General features: G+C 46.5%; 1 protein-coding gene across 1 annotated transcript in view; it reads right to left on the bottom strand.

The window, feature by feature from the left end:
- LIG3 (DNA ligase 3) overlaps positions 1-16,205 on the bottom strand; it is a 245,137-nt gene that overhangs the window by 44,627 nt on the left and 184,305 nt on the right. The gene's annotated exons all lie outside the window — the stretch shown is intronic.

The raw sequence follows: 16,205 nt of genomic DNA, 5'->3' as shown, positions 1-16,205 counted from the left end.
AATAGGGTTCTGCCATAGATAACATTTAATTAATCACATGCCAGAAATCACCAAACTCCACCCAAAACATTATTTCCTTCTCCAGTGGGTTTTCAGGTTCGACAAACGTTATGGGTGTATTTTCTATTTCTGTAGTCTGCACTTAGCCAAAGAGCAAAGAAGCACTGTACAGTGGCAAATGCAAAAATACAATCATCAAGTAACTGGAGAGATAGCTGAGGTCTGCGAGCAAAAATGGACTGTTAATTAAAACATAATACTGGACAGAAGTACAGTTTCTGAAAATTAAACAATTCATTTGAGAATTAGCCAGATAATTACAACTTTCCAAATACTCTCAAAGACAATGAAGTAAACAGATGGCAAACCAAGCACACTAAATCACTACAGCAATAAAATATGGCATGGAAAGCAGCCGTAAGTAGAAACAAAAAAATCACACACCTAGAACTTTGTAGGGTGTAATAAAACTTTCGAGCCACTCTCTCTGTCGAACACTTTGCTCTTAAAAGTAAATCCACTTGTTTGGGAGGAATACCACAATTTGGTTATACAGAGAAATGTGAATCAATTTTTCATGTCCTGCAGTCCCATATAGAGCTTTAATTCTCCTAGAGCAGTCAGAGTGCAAGGACTTCAGTTCACATCATTCAAGAGATAAGAAGCAGCAGCCTAATTTTGCATCTAACAGTGAAACGGACGAAAGGAAATGTTACTTGTAGGAAGCTGGTTGTCAATATAGTATATCAAAAAGAGGTATGCTGTGATAGGAGTGCATGTATCCCTAATGAGTGGACAGGAGCTTGCTCCAGCCATCCCAAAGTTCTCTATCTAGGGTTCTGTGGTTGCGCAGCCTTCAGCATATCAGAGAGGGCTGTTAGACATTTGTTGCACACACTGAGTCAATAAATGATGCACACACTCAAAAAGGAGATCCGCAACAATTTCGAAAAATTACAAGTATTTTTACATATGTATTCTGAACCCAGGAACTTTGTAATTAGGTAAGTACTTTGGGGCAGATTTACAAGCACCATCCGCTGCCAGTACGTTATTTTTTGTGACGCACTGGCAACACATTACACTGCCCCATATGTACAAGGACAGGAAAAGCCACCCTGCGTGGCTTTTCCTGTGCTTGTAAATACGGCCCCTTTACACGCAGCACTTTGCGTGAAAGGGGCGTTCCATGGGTGTTGCTGTGGGTGTTCCTACGCAACACTCATGGAACCAGACACATTTGCAGATTTACGAGGATTCGTAAACCTGGAAATGCATCAGTATGCTATGCCACCCTTGAGGTGGCATAGCGAGGCGCAACTAGGAGAAATGTTTTCATTCCTCCTCGTTTTTAGGTCTCGGCCTGACGAAAGCAGCGCATTCGCTGCTCTTGTCATACGAGGGCTTCTTGCAATCGATACGATTCCAGAAGCTCGCTTTCTGCTCCGCCCGTGTTTTGCATTGGTGCGTGTCATTTTTCCGTCACCAATTATGCAAAACCGGGTGTTCTGATTGTCCAGGAGGGTTTTTAGTCCCTCCTGGTTACCACCCGGTCTCCTTTTGGCCTCGCCCACCGGGATTGCATCTTTTACTGGCGGCGGGAGACAGTGTCTCCTAATTAGCCGCAGAGCACTTTTTTTTGGTATAGCTTTTCGCCGTCCCTCACTGATCCTCAGGCTTTGTTTAACGTCCCCCCTACACAAACGCCCGCAAGTTGGGCTCCTACATAAGACCGTGCTTGTTTAAATGCACTGCACGTTTATTTCATTTTTCATGTTAAATTCTATGGAGCGGCTTCTTTTGTAGTTCATTATTTGTGCTTTGTTCATAATAGTGCTCTATTGCGTATGTTTTGGGAGCATATCGTGGAGGACGGCATTTACATGGAGTGAATGGAGGGGTATAAGGGGGCTGTGCAGTACTGGACGGCAACCATGACTCCATCATTAGCATGCTGTCCCAACCATGTGACTTCTCCCATCACCTCTCAGGCCCCACTACAAGGAAACACCGTGCTAAGCAGCATCTGCATTTCTTAACGAAGATCATCCTCCGAGGACCATCATTGGATTTGCCCAGTCAAAGTTTTCAGTGACGCATACTGTGAAAGTTAATAGTCACACAGGTTATGTTATGTTATGTTATGTTATGTTACAGTAATTTATAGAGCGCACGTATACCCGGGGGTGTCTTGGCGCTGGACATAACAGTGATACAAGAATACTTAGGCCCTAGTGCTGGAAGAGCCAGGTTTTCAGTTGCTTCCTGAAAATCGTCAGGGAGCTAGCATTCCTGAGGGAGAACGGAAGGGTGTTCCACAATTTAGATGCTCCGTAAAAAAAACTGCGTCCACCCCAGTGAGTTTTAAAAATTCTTGGTACAGCGAGTAATCGAGCTCCAGCGGACCGCAGCTGTCTGGTGGGACAGTACCAAGAAAGATGATCCTGCAAGAAACTCGGACCAATACCATGCAAGGCCTTAAAGACGATGCACAGGGCTTTGAAATCAACACGCTGGGGTATGGGAAGCCAATGGAGATGGCGGATTCCGTTGGAGACGGAGTGATATTTGTGAATATCCAGTATGAGGCGAGCTGCTGCATTCTGGATCATCTGTAATTTGTGCAAAAGTTGCTTCTGCGCATTCAAAAGAAGGCCATTACAGTAGTCGAGCCTAGATGAAATAAGGCAAGAGACTACTGTTCTCCTAGTGTGGTTGGGGATATAAGGAAAGATTTTCCTGATTTTCTTGATGAGAAAATGCGATGCCGACATTACCGCGTTTGTGTGATGATGGAAAGTGAGCTTGGCATCCATAAGCACACCCAGGTTCTTTGCCTTAATCACCGGAGTGGGAGGGGAACCCAGCTCAACGGGCCACCACAGGTCGTTCCACGGGGGCTGAATGCTCCCGAAAATTAAGACTTCTGTCTTACTAGAGTTGAGCCTCAGGCAGTGTGCTGTCATCCACTTATTGATGGCACTCATGCAGTTCCTGAACTGAGGAGCCGGAGAATGTTGAGATTTGGAGGCCGCCACCACAATCTGAGTATCATCAGCATAGGTGGTCAGACTGAAACCAAAATTCCGGATAAGGGGTGCTAATTCGGAGACATATATGTTAAATAATGTTGGGCTTAGAGAGCTCCCTTGTGGGACACCGCAGGGAAGTGTGTAAGAGTCAGAATTAAAACCATCCATGGATACGGTGGATGTTCGATCGGCAAGAAAGGAGGCTATAAGTGCGCGTGCTGAGTCTCCTAGTCCTAGCTTCTCCAAGCGTCTCTGCAAAAGGCCATGATCCACCGTATCGAAGGCCGCAGAGAGGTCGAGGAGCACCAAAGCTGCTGCGCCTCCACCATCCATAACTGCCCTAATCTCCTCGGAGGCTTTGATCGATGCCAGCTCTGTGCTGTGGTCCTTACGGAAGCCAAATTGAGTGTGGTCCAAAAGGCCGTTGGCATTAATAAATAGGGACAATTGGTTATTCATTATTTTGTCCACTATCTTAGCTGGCAACGGCAGTCTGGCAATGGGCCGATAGTTGGTAGGGTTAGTTGCATCAAGAGTCGTTTTTTTTAGTAAAGGTAAAACGGACGTCTGCTTCCAGCTAGTCGGGAAAACACCAGAAGAGAACATCAGGTTGTAAATATCGGTGAGTGGGGAACTCACCGACTGTGCTAGTTCTTGATAGACCCTTGGGGGACAGGGGTCTAAAGGTGAACCCGACTTAGCTTGAAGGATAAGGTCTCTCACTGTGTCTATCGAGATTGCCGAGAACACAAATGGTGGAAGCTTGTTAATGCTAGGGCTGTTAGGGTATAAAACTAGGCTGGGGTCAGAAGCCACCCTAAAAGCATTAAAAATATCTAAAACCTTAGATTTAAAAACCTCGGCCACCTCGTTGCAGAATTCCTGGTTAACCCTCCTGCCTGAGTTAGTGGGTGTCGAGAGCTTATTGATCACTGTGAACAGTTCTTTAGAAGAGTTGGCGGCGGACTCGATCTGAGAAGTGAAGTATCTTTTTTTTTCCGATATGAGGAGTTTTTTGTAATTGGAAAGTGCATTCTTATACGCTAATTTCTGAGGCTCATCATAATTTGTCCGCCACCGTCTTTCTAAGCGACGACAATGCTGTTTTTCCAGACGAAGACCGTCCGAGAACCAGGGGGCAGAAGGTGTGGACCTATTAGTTGAGAGTGTTCTTTGAGGAATTGAAGCATTCGCTGCATCCTGTATCCAATTAGTATAACTGTCCACAGCCAGGTCTACCTGGTCATGTATGGAGGGATAAGAGGATTCTAGCAGAGCAGTAAAAGATGGTAAGTCTGCTTTATTCCATGCAAGCCCGACAGATGCAGAGTGTTTACTAACAACCTCCTTGGGCACACTAGGCATGGGGAGCGTGAATTTAACTAGAGAGTGGTCTGACCACGTCAGAGGAAGCGTGTCCTTAATCATAAGACCCTGAAGCGAGGAGAACACACCATCTAGTGTGTGCCCAGCAGTGTGTGTGGGGGAATGCACCAATTGTGAGAGTCCAAAAGAACCAAAACTGTCCAATAGTTCTGCTGTATCTTTGTTCCCTGCATCCTCTAAATAAAAGTTAAAATCCCCAAGAATGATAAAATCAGAATTTAAAATAGCTGGTTCCAATAGACAGCCCAAATTAGTTAAAAACATGGAGCGAGGGCCAGGTGGGCGGTAGAGAAGAATTCCCTTGAGCGTTAATTTGGGATGAAGTGAAAGCGAGAAGTGGAGGCCTTCATAGAGGGAAGAGGAGATGGAATAATGAGCTGACGGAAACCGGTCCCTAAGGATAATGGCGACTTATAGTGAGACTATGTAACGGTGGCCTCCACGTGTCCCGTGGCTTTTTGCAGTCATATACCTTGTGAAGTTTGTTTCCACACAGCCTTTGAAAGTTTGTAGTCACACTCCCTGTGAAAGCGCATGGTCACACCATCTGTGACAGTTTGTCGGTTTGCAGTCACACATCTTACAAAAAGTTGTAGTCGCACACCTCGTGGGAGTTTATAGTCACTTTGTAGTCACGGCTCTTGTGCAAGCTTTACCTCACACATCCTGCTAAGTTATTATCCGCCCACCTAGTGGAAGTTTCTAGACACACCACATGTCAAGATTTGTAGTCCGACATCCTAAGAAAAAATGTAGTCACATATATTGTGACAGTTTATAGTCACAGACTCCGTTGTTTGTAGTCACATATACTATGCAAGTTTCACCACACACGCCCCGCTAAGTATGTTCCTGCACACGTGTGAAAGTTTAAGGCACACCGTTTAACGTTTGTACGCATCCTGTGAAAGTTTGTGGTACATACCCTTTGAAAGGTTGTTTCTACCACATGCTGTGAAAGCATTTACTATCATACCCTGTGAAGTTTGCCACTCACCCAGTCACAATTTGAAGTTGCACTCCCTGTAAATTATTTTCTAACACATTGTTTGGAAGCATGTAGTCACACAACTTATAAAGCTTGTTCCCATTCAACCAGAGACAGCTTGAAAGTTTGCTCTCACATTATCACATAAACCTTGTGAAAGCTTAGACTAACAACCCTTGTGACAGTTTAGCCATACAAACTGTAAAGTTCGTTCCTCCACACCATGTGAAAGCTTGTCTCGCCTTTTTATGTTGATCCTGCGTAACCTGTGAATGTGTGCTCACTCCCCTAGGGACTGCCTGTAGTCCGCAAAACCCAATGTTTGTTCCCACACACCATATGAAAGATTGTAGTCACACAAACCCTAATGTTTGTTCCCGCCAACCCCGTGAAAGTCTGTAGTCACACAAACCCTAATGTTTGTTCCCGCCAACCCCATGAAAGTCTGTAGTTACACAAACCCAAATGTTTGTTCCCGCACACGATATAAAAGTCTGTATGCAGTCACACAATCCCAAATGTTTGTTCCTGCACACCCTGTGAACGTATGTAGTCACATAAACCCTGTTTGTTCCTGCACAGCATGTAAACGTCTGTATGTAATCACACAAACCCTAAGGTTTGCTTCCACACACTCTGTGAAAGTCTGTAGTCTCAACTTGCAAGTTTGCTCCTGTAGCCTATGGACGCGTGGTCACTCCCCTAGGGACTGTCAGTAGTCCCACAACCTGTGAAAGCCTGTAGTCACAGAAACCTTAATGTTTGTTCACGCACACCCTGTGAAAGTCTGTAGCCACAGAAACCTTAATGTTTGTTCCCGCACACCCTGTGAACGTCTGTAGTCACAGAAAACGTAATGTTTGTTCCCGAACACCCTGTGAACGTCTGTAGTCACACAAACCCTGTTTGTTCCTGCACAGCATGTAAAAGTATGCAGTCACACAAACCCTAATGTTTGTTCCCGCACACCCTGTGAAAGCATGCAGTCATGCGCCCCAAAAGGTGTATTCTCTTGTACTATGTGAGAGTCTGTAGTCAGGCACCGAGAGCGTCAATAGTCCATTCCCTGTGACAGGCTGTAGTCACACATCCTGTAAGTTTGTGATCCCACAACATTGGAAGCGGTCTGCCACACACCCTGTGAATATTTGTACTCACACGTCCTGCGATAGTTTGCAGCCAATCCTCCTCTGAATGTTTGTGGCCACATGTGCAGCGACACACAGTGTGTAAGTAAACAGTTACGTACCCCGAACAGTTCCCAGGCCACGCACAATTTGTCTTATTTTCATTATTTACACAAAATAACGTCTTTTGATAGAGAACTACACAAAGTGTCAAATGGAACACATTCTATGTGTAACAATTTGAAGCATCCGAAAGCAGAGAGCCTTGACATTATTTCGCAACCTTTGTTTTTCTGTTTCCAAACCAAGTACACAAAGAATGCCACACCAAAAACCAGCGTGTTCGGTTTTCTCCTCGCCCTCACACCAGCAGCCCCTTAACACAAGAAGACTGCGCATCCTCCGGACACCTAGTGTTAGGGCACACATCCTGCCACCCGGGGCTTGTCTGCCATGCTGTCACATACCGGAAACAACCAAAGCGCACCTCCGCTTTGAGAGCTGCCGGGTACGATTAATTTTTGCTGATCGGACTCGATCGCTTACGGCAAATTGATTGAGATGAGCCCGGGAGCAGAGGTAATTCTTAACCGGCCCTCATCAATAGCTGCTATTCCCAACACGCACATCAGCCCACCATTTGAGGGCTGTGGGGGCATGGGCCGTGTTCAGTGAATGAATGGCGAGGCGTCGTTTAGCCAGCACCAATCCCAACAGGGCAAATCTATGCTTCATTTTAGCCCCTCATTTGGGGGTTGGGAGTACACCCAGCAGGCTAGGTTTCATCGAGGCCTTCAACATGCGTAATTCTTCGCTGTAACTCCCCCCAGTAACTCTGTAGCCTACTGCACTCCCGCGTCATATGCAGGAACATTGCCGGCTCTACCCTGCTTCGGGGACACGCAGCCGATTGTGCTGCTTTAAACCTATGTAACCATAGAGGTGTTAAGTAGGTGCGGTGTAAATGATAACATTGGGTGAATTTGAACTATGCATTACTATCCACGTCCCTGACCTCGGCGCCGGCTCGCTTCCACTCTCCCTCCCCGAGTTGTTCAGGCAAATCACCCATCCATCTATCAGCGACCACTGACCTCTCTATTCTACGGTCAGCCTTCAAGGCCTTATAAACATGGGATATCAGACCTTAAGGAATCCGGGTCCAGCAGTAGCCGCAGCGTCTGTGTTTCCGCCGGCTCCACAGAAAAATCTATTCAGACCTCGTGTGCCATGCGGACACCTTGGCTTATTGAAACAAGCATTAAAAATGCAATAGCTCTCACCTTTCACCAAGTTAAAGCCATTTGCTTTGCTATACAATACCATTAGCAGAGCAAATGACTTTAACTTAATGAAAGGCGAGACCTATTGTATTTTCAATGCTTGTTTTCCTCTTTCAATGCGTGCTGCATTCTACAGCACACATTGAAAGAGGATAATGCCTGTAGGGGCGTTAATGGGAGTACCTCTGGGGTCACTGCACCCCATTTATGACCACTTCCAGGGGTGAGTGAGCATCACCGTGTCCCTGAGTTCCAAATTTCACTACAACCCAGATTCTCATTTCAGGTAGCCCAACCTAGGGTTATGACTAGCCCAGAGGTACATCACACATCCTTGCTTAGATAATTTCTCGTCTGTTCTAGTGCCAAATGGGCCTCAAGGCAGGGGGTGGCATCCTCTGGGTCTGGGGGAAGCCAGGCTCACATATCAAAGGCGGAGTGCTCTTTGAAGCTCCCAGCGTGTACATGCTAATTGACTAGCCTTCCTGCTAGAGGAGGTGTAAACACCTCCTGCCAGAGCAGGCATTGTTTCTGACTGCTGAGAGCACGGCTCTCACATCCTAGGGGGTCAGACACTGGTCTGTGGAGGCAGGCTGGACAGGACCAGTCTGCCAGCACACTGGACAATTAGTAGGGTTCAGAGGGCACTTCTAAGGTACCATCTGGGAGCAGGTATTAATAAATCCATCACAGGAATCAGTGTGGGCTTATTAATATGACGTGTTTGATACCAAACAATATATGTTTCAGTGAAATCATTATGTAGCTGGGTTACTTGTTCTGACCAGTGCCCAGTACATACCTGTTCACTTGCAATATATAATAATAGAACTAAAAATCAGAAGGGCATATCAGCTCATGCAGATATGGCCTCACATAAAATATAATTACGCCTGCCAAAGGCCTGCTGTAGCGGTGACTTACATATATTAAATGCAGTGACAATGGCATGGCACACAGGAGTGTGCCGGGTCATGTTTTCACTCATGGTTTGCACCAAGTCACGCAGCCTTACTGGCAGTCTGTGTGGATTTGTGTGTGGGTCCCTTAGGGTGGCATAAGATATGCTGCAGTCCTTAGGGACCCTCTTTAGTACCCATGCCTTACGTACCAAGTGTACCATTTACTAGGGATTTACAGGGGGGCTAAAGTCCTTAGCCAATTGTGAAAAATCAGCTATCACTTTAAGGACGGAGCACTGGCCACTACAATGATCGTGATCCTACGCGGTCTTCTGTATTACTTCACCAATCTCCCGGTGACTCCTTCCCGCTGGTTTTTCGAGACCTCGACTCAATAAGGACTGAACTCAACTGGGGGAGCGGCCACAATCGGATTGCTCTGCAGAAGCTGCTATTACCCTCCTTTGAGGGCGGGCTAGGCTCCACCTCCTTTGAAAATTTATTTCCTGGTAGCCCAACTGGAATGGGTAACCAGGTGGATGGCCAGCCTTAACCATGGCAAGACTTGCCATCACTCCCCAACCCTCACACCCACAGCAATCAGAGGACTTTTACTACCATGGTCACTGCCTGACCCTTCGCGCTCACTCCAAGGACACGTTGCCTCCAAATGCATCTGCAGAACGGTCATTCTTACACGCCATGCCCTTCCATATGCTACAGAACTCCCCCCTAGTGAGACTTCTGTGCTAAAGAGCCCCATACTCTCCCGTCAGTTCTCTGACAGGCAACTGCTTTCTTTTCCCCAGCTTCAGACAGACTTTGACCTTCCGGCTGGGCAGTTCCTTACCCGCCGCCAACTTCATAACACTTACTATAGGTTGTGGAGGACTAGGGATCACATGTACTAAAGTTGGTGCCTTTACATTAGTTCACCTGGCAATCCCTGAAGGAGAGCCCCCAACTCACCTCTGGAAGATCAAAAATGGGTGATTTAAATCATGCACACTGGGCCCTGCTGATATGCTCCTCAGACACTGAAATGTAGAGTAGGAGTCCCTATAGTTAGTAAACTTGATAAAACAAACTTTAAAAAAACTGAAACGGGAAGATGACGATGAGGCAATGCAACACCCCCTGATAACGGAAGTAGTAGAAACAGGAATCTGAGGTGGGGAAACCGGCTACACAAGAAGAGGCGCCTGATTCGAACTCATAATTAAGGGCTTCTAGGACTTGCCACAGATTTTTCATCAGGAGCTCTATGCACGATCACCATCAACCCCCCCCCCCCTTCCCCTCCCCAACAACACCCTCTTGGATCTGCGCAGAGACAGACACCCCGAAACGAAGAGCGGGTGACAGGCCAGAACAAGCCTGAGACATTGATCTTTGCTTTCCTACTTCTCTTTCCCTTTCCCGCTTACCTCTTCCCTCCCTTTCCCCTCTCCCTCTTCCTTTGTAATAGTTTCTCTTCTGTTTTTTATACAGTTCTTTATTGTGCTGCAGGAGTTGGAACCTGTACAGTACATTTTGGGTAGGGTGGGCGACAGACCTTTCCCAGCCCTATTCACAACACAGAGAGGAAAACTCTGGGGGAAAGTGTGATGCGGGGGAGAAGGGAGGTGGGGAGGGGGGTTGTTGGGGATGGGTTTAGCTTAAGTGTGAAGTTGATGTTGTTCGGGTATCAGTCTCAGTGCAGTCACTGGATCTACATACAATACGCGCCCAGATACCGTTGTTTGGCCAGGCTTCAAGTCCATGTAAGGAGCAGACACGCGTCACATATTCACCAAAGACAAAAATTGCGAGATCTGAAAATAAGCCCTTTACCATGCTGACATGGAACGTTAACGGCCTCAGGGATAAAATAAAGAGAGGGATGGTATCGACCTTTATCAGTAGTATTCATCCCGAAGTGGTGATGTTACAGGAACTCACCTAAGGGGCACAAAATGTGGGTTTCTAGGGATAGGGGCATACATGGTCCTGGCTCATGCGGGGTACACCTCCAGTTCCAGGGGAGTGGCGATCCTTATTAAGAAGTCACACCCCTTTTGTGTGACACGCACACGGTTAGATGCCCAAGGCACATATGCTGGAGTGACTGGGAGATCGGGCAGGAAACATGTGACCTTTGCCCCCGTCTATGACCCACCGAAGCTACAATCACGAACATTAAATAAACGGACAGAAATATTGTTGAAGACACCGGGCTCGCTGCACGTTGTAGGGGGAGACTTCAACGAAGTGATGCATACACCCGTAGATCGAACAGGGGACCATACTCTGTCACCTCCGACCACTTTGTTATCGCGTATTACTGAGACGCTGGGTTTGGTGGATGTTTGGAGATACATGAATCCAGAGGTGAGGCAATATTCATATTATTCAGGCGCACATAAGGTCTACTCCCGACTGCACTATGTGTTTCTCCCGAAAGGTGAAAGACGGGAGATATACGAGGCAAAATATTTGGCTAGAGGCCTGTCGGATCATTCCCCATTATATGTAAGGATAAGAGACCGACAACGGGATGGAAACACATGCTGGCGCTTAAATGCATGGGATCTACAAAATAGGACGATACTAAAGGGCATCAGAGCAGACACCACAGTTTTCTTTGAAGAAAACTTGGGATCGGTGCAATCAGGGGTCATAATATGGGAAACCTATAAAACAGTCCTGCGCGACAGAGCACAAAATCTTATAGCATGGGAAAGGAAAAAAGAATAGGAAGAGCTAGCCCGACTAGAAGCTTAGATCTTAACCCTTTAACCCTGGAGGGACAGAACATACCACAGACATACCCCCAGATACTAAAGCAACTGATAGATACACAGCAGCAATACAAAACTTTTTGCAACCCAGGCGGCTAAAACACAGGCCCAAGCAACCCTACACAAACTCTATAACATAGGAGACAAATCTGGAAAGCTCCTGGCATGGTTCTGACTAAATGAAATGAAAGCTTGATGGGTAGAGAGCATAATAGACCCACTAGGGATCCCACATGACAAAGATGAGCAGACAATGCAGAGTTTGGCGTCCTACTACAAAGATTTCTAGAACGCCAGTTACCTACGTGCGCCCCCTGAAATTATAGAATACTTAGCGGAGGTACATACACCCATACTGGAACTTTGCTGACAGAGAGGGGTTGAAATCTGACATTACAATTGACGTAATCAAGGCAGTGGTAATCCAGCCACGCCCAGGTAGGACCCTGTGACCAAACGGCCTGCCAGCAGAACTCTATAAGAGAGGCATGGATCTTTTCGGCCCACACCTCCCAAACCTTTTTACGGAAGCATGTGAAGAGGGAGTCCTCCCGTTAGACCTACGTATGGCCACAATTATACTAATTCACAAACAAGGGAAACCAAAAGATAAATGCGACTCCTATGGCCTGATATCCTTACTGAACACAGAGGTGAAGATACTGTCAACCATTCTGGCCACAAGACTGCATCAAGTGATAACGACTCTAGTATACCATGAACAATCCAGTTTTTTACCTGGCCGGGCGACCAGGCTGTACCTGGGAAGAACCCAAAATTGGATAATGAAGGTCAAAGACCGGGATACCCCACATCTACTGCTATGCTTAGAAGCAGAAAAGGCGTTTGACGCAGTACACTGGCCCTTTCAGGAGGCCACCTTGATTAAATTCGGTCTGGGGCCTAACATTAGGAAATGGGTGGGATTACTGTATAAAGACCCCAGGGCAAGAGTTTGGGTGAATGGCAAGACCTCCGGAGACTTCCCCATAAGACGTGGTACTAGACAGGGCTGTCCACTATCCCCACTACTCTTTGCCCTCACGATAAGAGACCCTGGCTTGCTTGGTGCGCCAACACCCAGGGATTTAAAATCAACCCAGAGGACAACATGGACGAAAAGATCTTTGTGTGCGGATGACATACTATTGTATAATCACACACCCAGACACAATGATACCCAACCTGTTCCATACAATAGATAATTGCAGACAAAACTCGGGCTACAAAATAAACTGGCATAAATCAGTGATATATAGCCCAGGCGTTTTAAATACATGGCCCACACTTCCCGGAGATCTAAAGACTACATGCAGCAGGTTTACCTATCTGGGAATTTACCTTACCATAGATAAAGACCTCTGCTACCAGAAAAACATTAAACATATACTCACGAACTTCAAGGGAGGGGTGCAACGACCACTTACTGTACTAGGCCGGGCCTCCATGTTCAAAATGATTACTATACCCCACTTCTTATATGTCCTACAAAATACATATTTCTCCCCATCACAAACAATCTTCCGAGAGATAGAGGCGGAACTACGCTCATTCCTATGGATGGGGAAACAGCCCAGGATTACACTTCATACCTTACAGCGCAATCAATACAACGGGGGGATATCGCTACCCGATATAGAAGCCTATTACTGGGCGGAACACCTAACCCCAATTAACGATTAGATACACACACTAGGGGCCCACCCTACCTACAGATTAGAGAGGGCAACCATGAGCAGCCACACATTTATGTACTATTTTTATGGTGGTAGAGGCAAGGGGAAGCTCCTCCCAGCCACCCAAGCAACAATAGTCATGGGGAAGAGCAACGAAGGCAATGGGATGGGAACATAAACTTACCAAAGAGACGCCCCTATGGCATTGCACCGGGCTCAAAGAAATGCAGAAACTAAAGGGATTTGGAGGGTGGGATGACATAGGTATTTCCACATTAGGAAACGTTCTTCATAATGGTAAACTCAAAAGTTTTGACGCCCTCAAGACTGAATTTACACTTCAACCATCCCAATTCCTCAAATACGCACAGCTTAGACACGCATGACAAGCAGAAAACAAAGAAAACTCCCCTTTGCCAGAATACGCGCCATTATAAGGGAGACTGCTCCAGGAGCGAATCAAGGCTAAGGCTGTATCACTAACATACAAGGCCCTAAACAATAATGCACCAGATAGACTGGGAAAGTTGAGGTCTACTTGGGAAGGAAATTTGGGCACGCTAGAAAACAGACTGGGAGGCAGCCTTGATGCACACTAGGGAGGTGGCGATTAAATCACAACTTCGCTTTATTCAATACAAAATGCTGCACAGGGCCTATTACGATCGAGTTAGACTATACAAGATAGGACGAGCGAAAGACCCCAACTGCCAGAGGTGTGGACACAGGGAAGGCGATTTTTACCATATTATCTGGGAGTGAGTTCGGATACAGGCCTACTGGAAAAAGATAATACAGGAACTAAGCAAAATACTAGAAGTCACTATACCCCTAGATCCCATATTTATATTATTGGGCATCCCGAACAACGTTGATCTGGGTAGCCCACAATTAATCTTTAACACAATGGTGATGGAAGTGGCAAAAAGAGACATAGCAAGAAAATGGGGAGCCAAGGATGCACCAACGCTCCAAGAATAGGGATGAATATGTATATGGCAGCTGAAATGGTCACCAACAAGGCGAGGGGCTGCCCGAAGAAATTTCACACGGTATGGGGCAAGTGGAGGAAATATGGTCTTGATGGAATAGCAGGGGACACTCAACCGGCCCCCAGAGGGATAGCTCTTCCAGGCTCAACGACAAACTGAGGGTATCTTGCTATTTAGGGGAGAGGGCTGCCATATGGAGATGTCTATCATCTTTGATCGGCGAGTGGTCAAGCTACAAAGGGGTCTGCACAGGCTATGAAGATATACTGTTTTACATGCTGATTATTAACGTAGGTTACTGTATGACTGTAACGGGATCTTGTTATGCTTTTATTGTTTTAGTAAATAATAAAAATATTTATTTAAAAAAAAGAACTGAAAAGGGAAAATCTCTTTAACCACAGGCCAAAGGCTCGCATGGAATGCTCTTGTGAATCAAGCATGTTGTAATGCCCGAAAGCATGATAAACTGTCCACAGCAACCTAACCCATCCTCAGATCTGGAGGAATGCTCCTCTGGAAAGTCAGCCAATGCTTTGACTGCAGTTAGGTCTCTTCCTGAGTATTGAATCTTGTGATCGATTTCTAAATGTTTACAGTGAACCCCAGTAGCTCCAATAGTGGGCTTATCCGTCTGCCTTCGCTTGAACAAATTTCCCTTCGTCAGCCTATCATTGAGCACTGGTTAGTTTCAAGTTTCTGCTACCGTCTAAAGGTAATTTGGTGCAGATTTTGAAATTATTTTCTTAACCGTATGGTTCTCTTGCAGTGAAATACAAAAGTTGCAGAATGAATGGAAATATAACCAGAGATATCAGGTATTTAAAAGAGGTGTTCCCCTTGACCAAATTCCCCTACTCTTCATTGATGTCATTCTCATACCACCCTAGTCAGCATTCATGTCACTAGGAAATACTAACCCAACAGTCCTCTATCTCCTCTCTGCGCCGAGGTCATGAAATTTCTTCCATGTCTTTAGTGCCAAATATAAGCAGCATTGTAAAATTCCTGACCCAATGGGGGGAAAACATTTATTGAAGCGAAGTATGTGTTGCAGAGCATTGATGGCCTCTGGGTGTTGTTCAGATGTCTCATTCTAATTCATGCCCGACGCCAAATTAAAGATGAAAGAAAATGCATTTTATATTTGAGATAAAAAACTATGGGCCTTATTATGATGGAGGTTGGACGAGCGTCAGGCTATCATCATTGCGGGATGGATACCGACCGACATGTAGTCGGTGGTTTCCCCTGCCAAATTACGATTCGACTGGCATGCAGACGGTCAGAAACATACCATTTTCTATTGCGGGCAGGAAAATGGCCGCAGCACAAGCCACAATAGAAATAGGCATGTTTGAAGCATCCATGCATCGTGTGCCAGGCACCTTGAGGTACCTGGCACAGGGTCCATGGCTGTTTGGGGGGAACCACATACGCCTCCCAAGCCCATAGCGGAGTCCAACGGGGAATGGGTGCCCTGCTAGGGGTCCCCAAAGTCCCTTTCCATCTGCCTTTACATGGCAGTTGGACTGCCATGTACAAGGCCGAGGGCAACAGACATTGTAATCCCTACAGCGGTGCCTGAGCAGGCACTGCCCCTATTGTAGGGATTACAGGCCACCCGCTGCCCCGACCGGCTCCTTAAGGCTGTCGGAAAAGCAGTGGTCGGTCCCTACGATCAATGCCTCTAACCACCAGATCATAATCAGGCAATCACACGGGCAGGTACGTCCGTGTTCGGTGTGGGCTGTGTAGAGCAGGGTCCAGCCTGTGCGTGTCTCGTTGCGGGTATGTCTCCCGCATACCCGCAACGAGACACGCACAGGCTGAACCCTGCTCTACACAGCCCACGCCGAACACGGACGTACCCGCCCGTGTGATTGACGATTATTTTGACCTACAACCCTCGCTCGCATTTTACCCGTCGACCGGGTCGGAATTATCACCGGTCCTTCGATTACGTATTCCTAACGCTATTTCAGTCCTGAAGAGTAACAGGCTACTACCTGTTGACGAAACACGTGTCGGCTGGCGTT

The sequence above is a fragment of the Triturus cristatus genome, chromosome 3_2 (genome assembly GCF_964204655.1).
Source record: "Triturus cristatus chromosome 3_2, aTriCri1.1, whole genome shotgun sequence".
NCBI classification, from domain to species: Eukaryota; Metazoa; Chordata; class Amphibia; order Caudata; family Salamandridae; genus Triturus; species Triturus cristatus.
The sequence above is the reverse complement of the archived record's forward strand: the minus strand, read 5'-3'. Positions and strand labels throughout refer to the sequence as shown.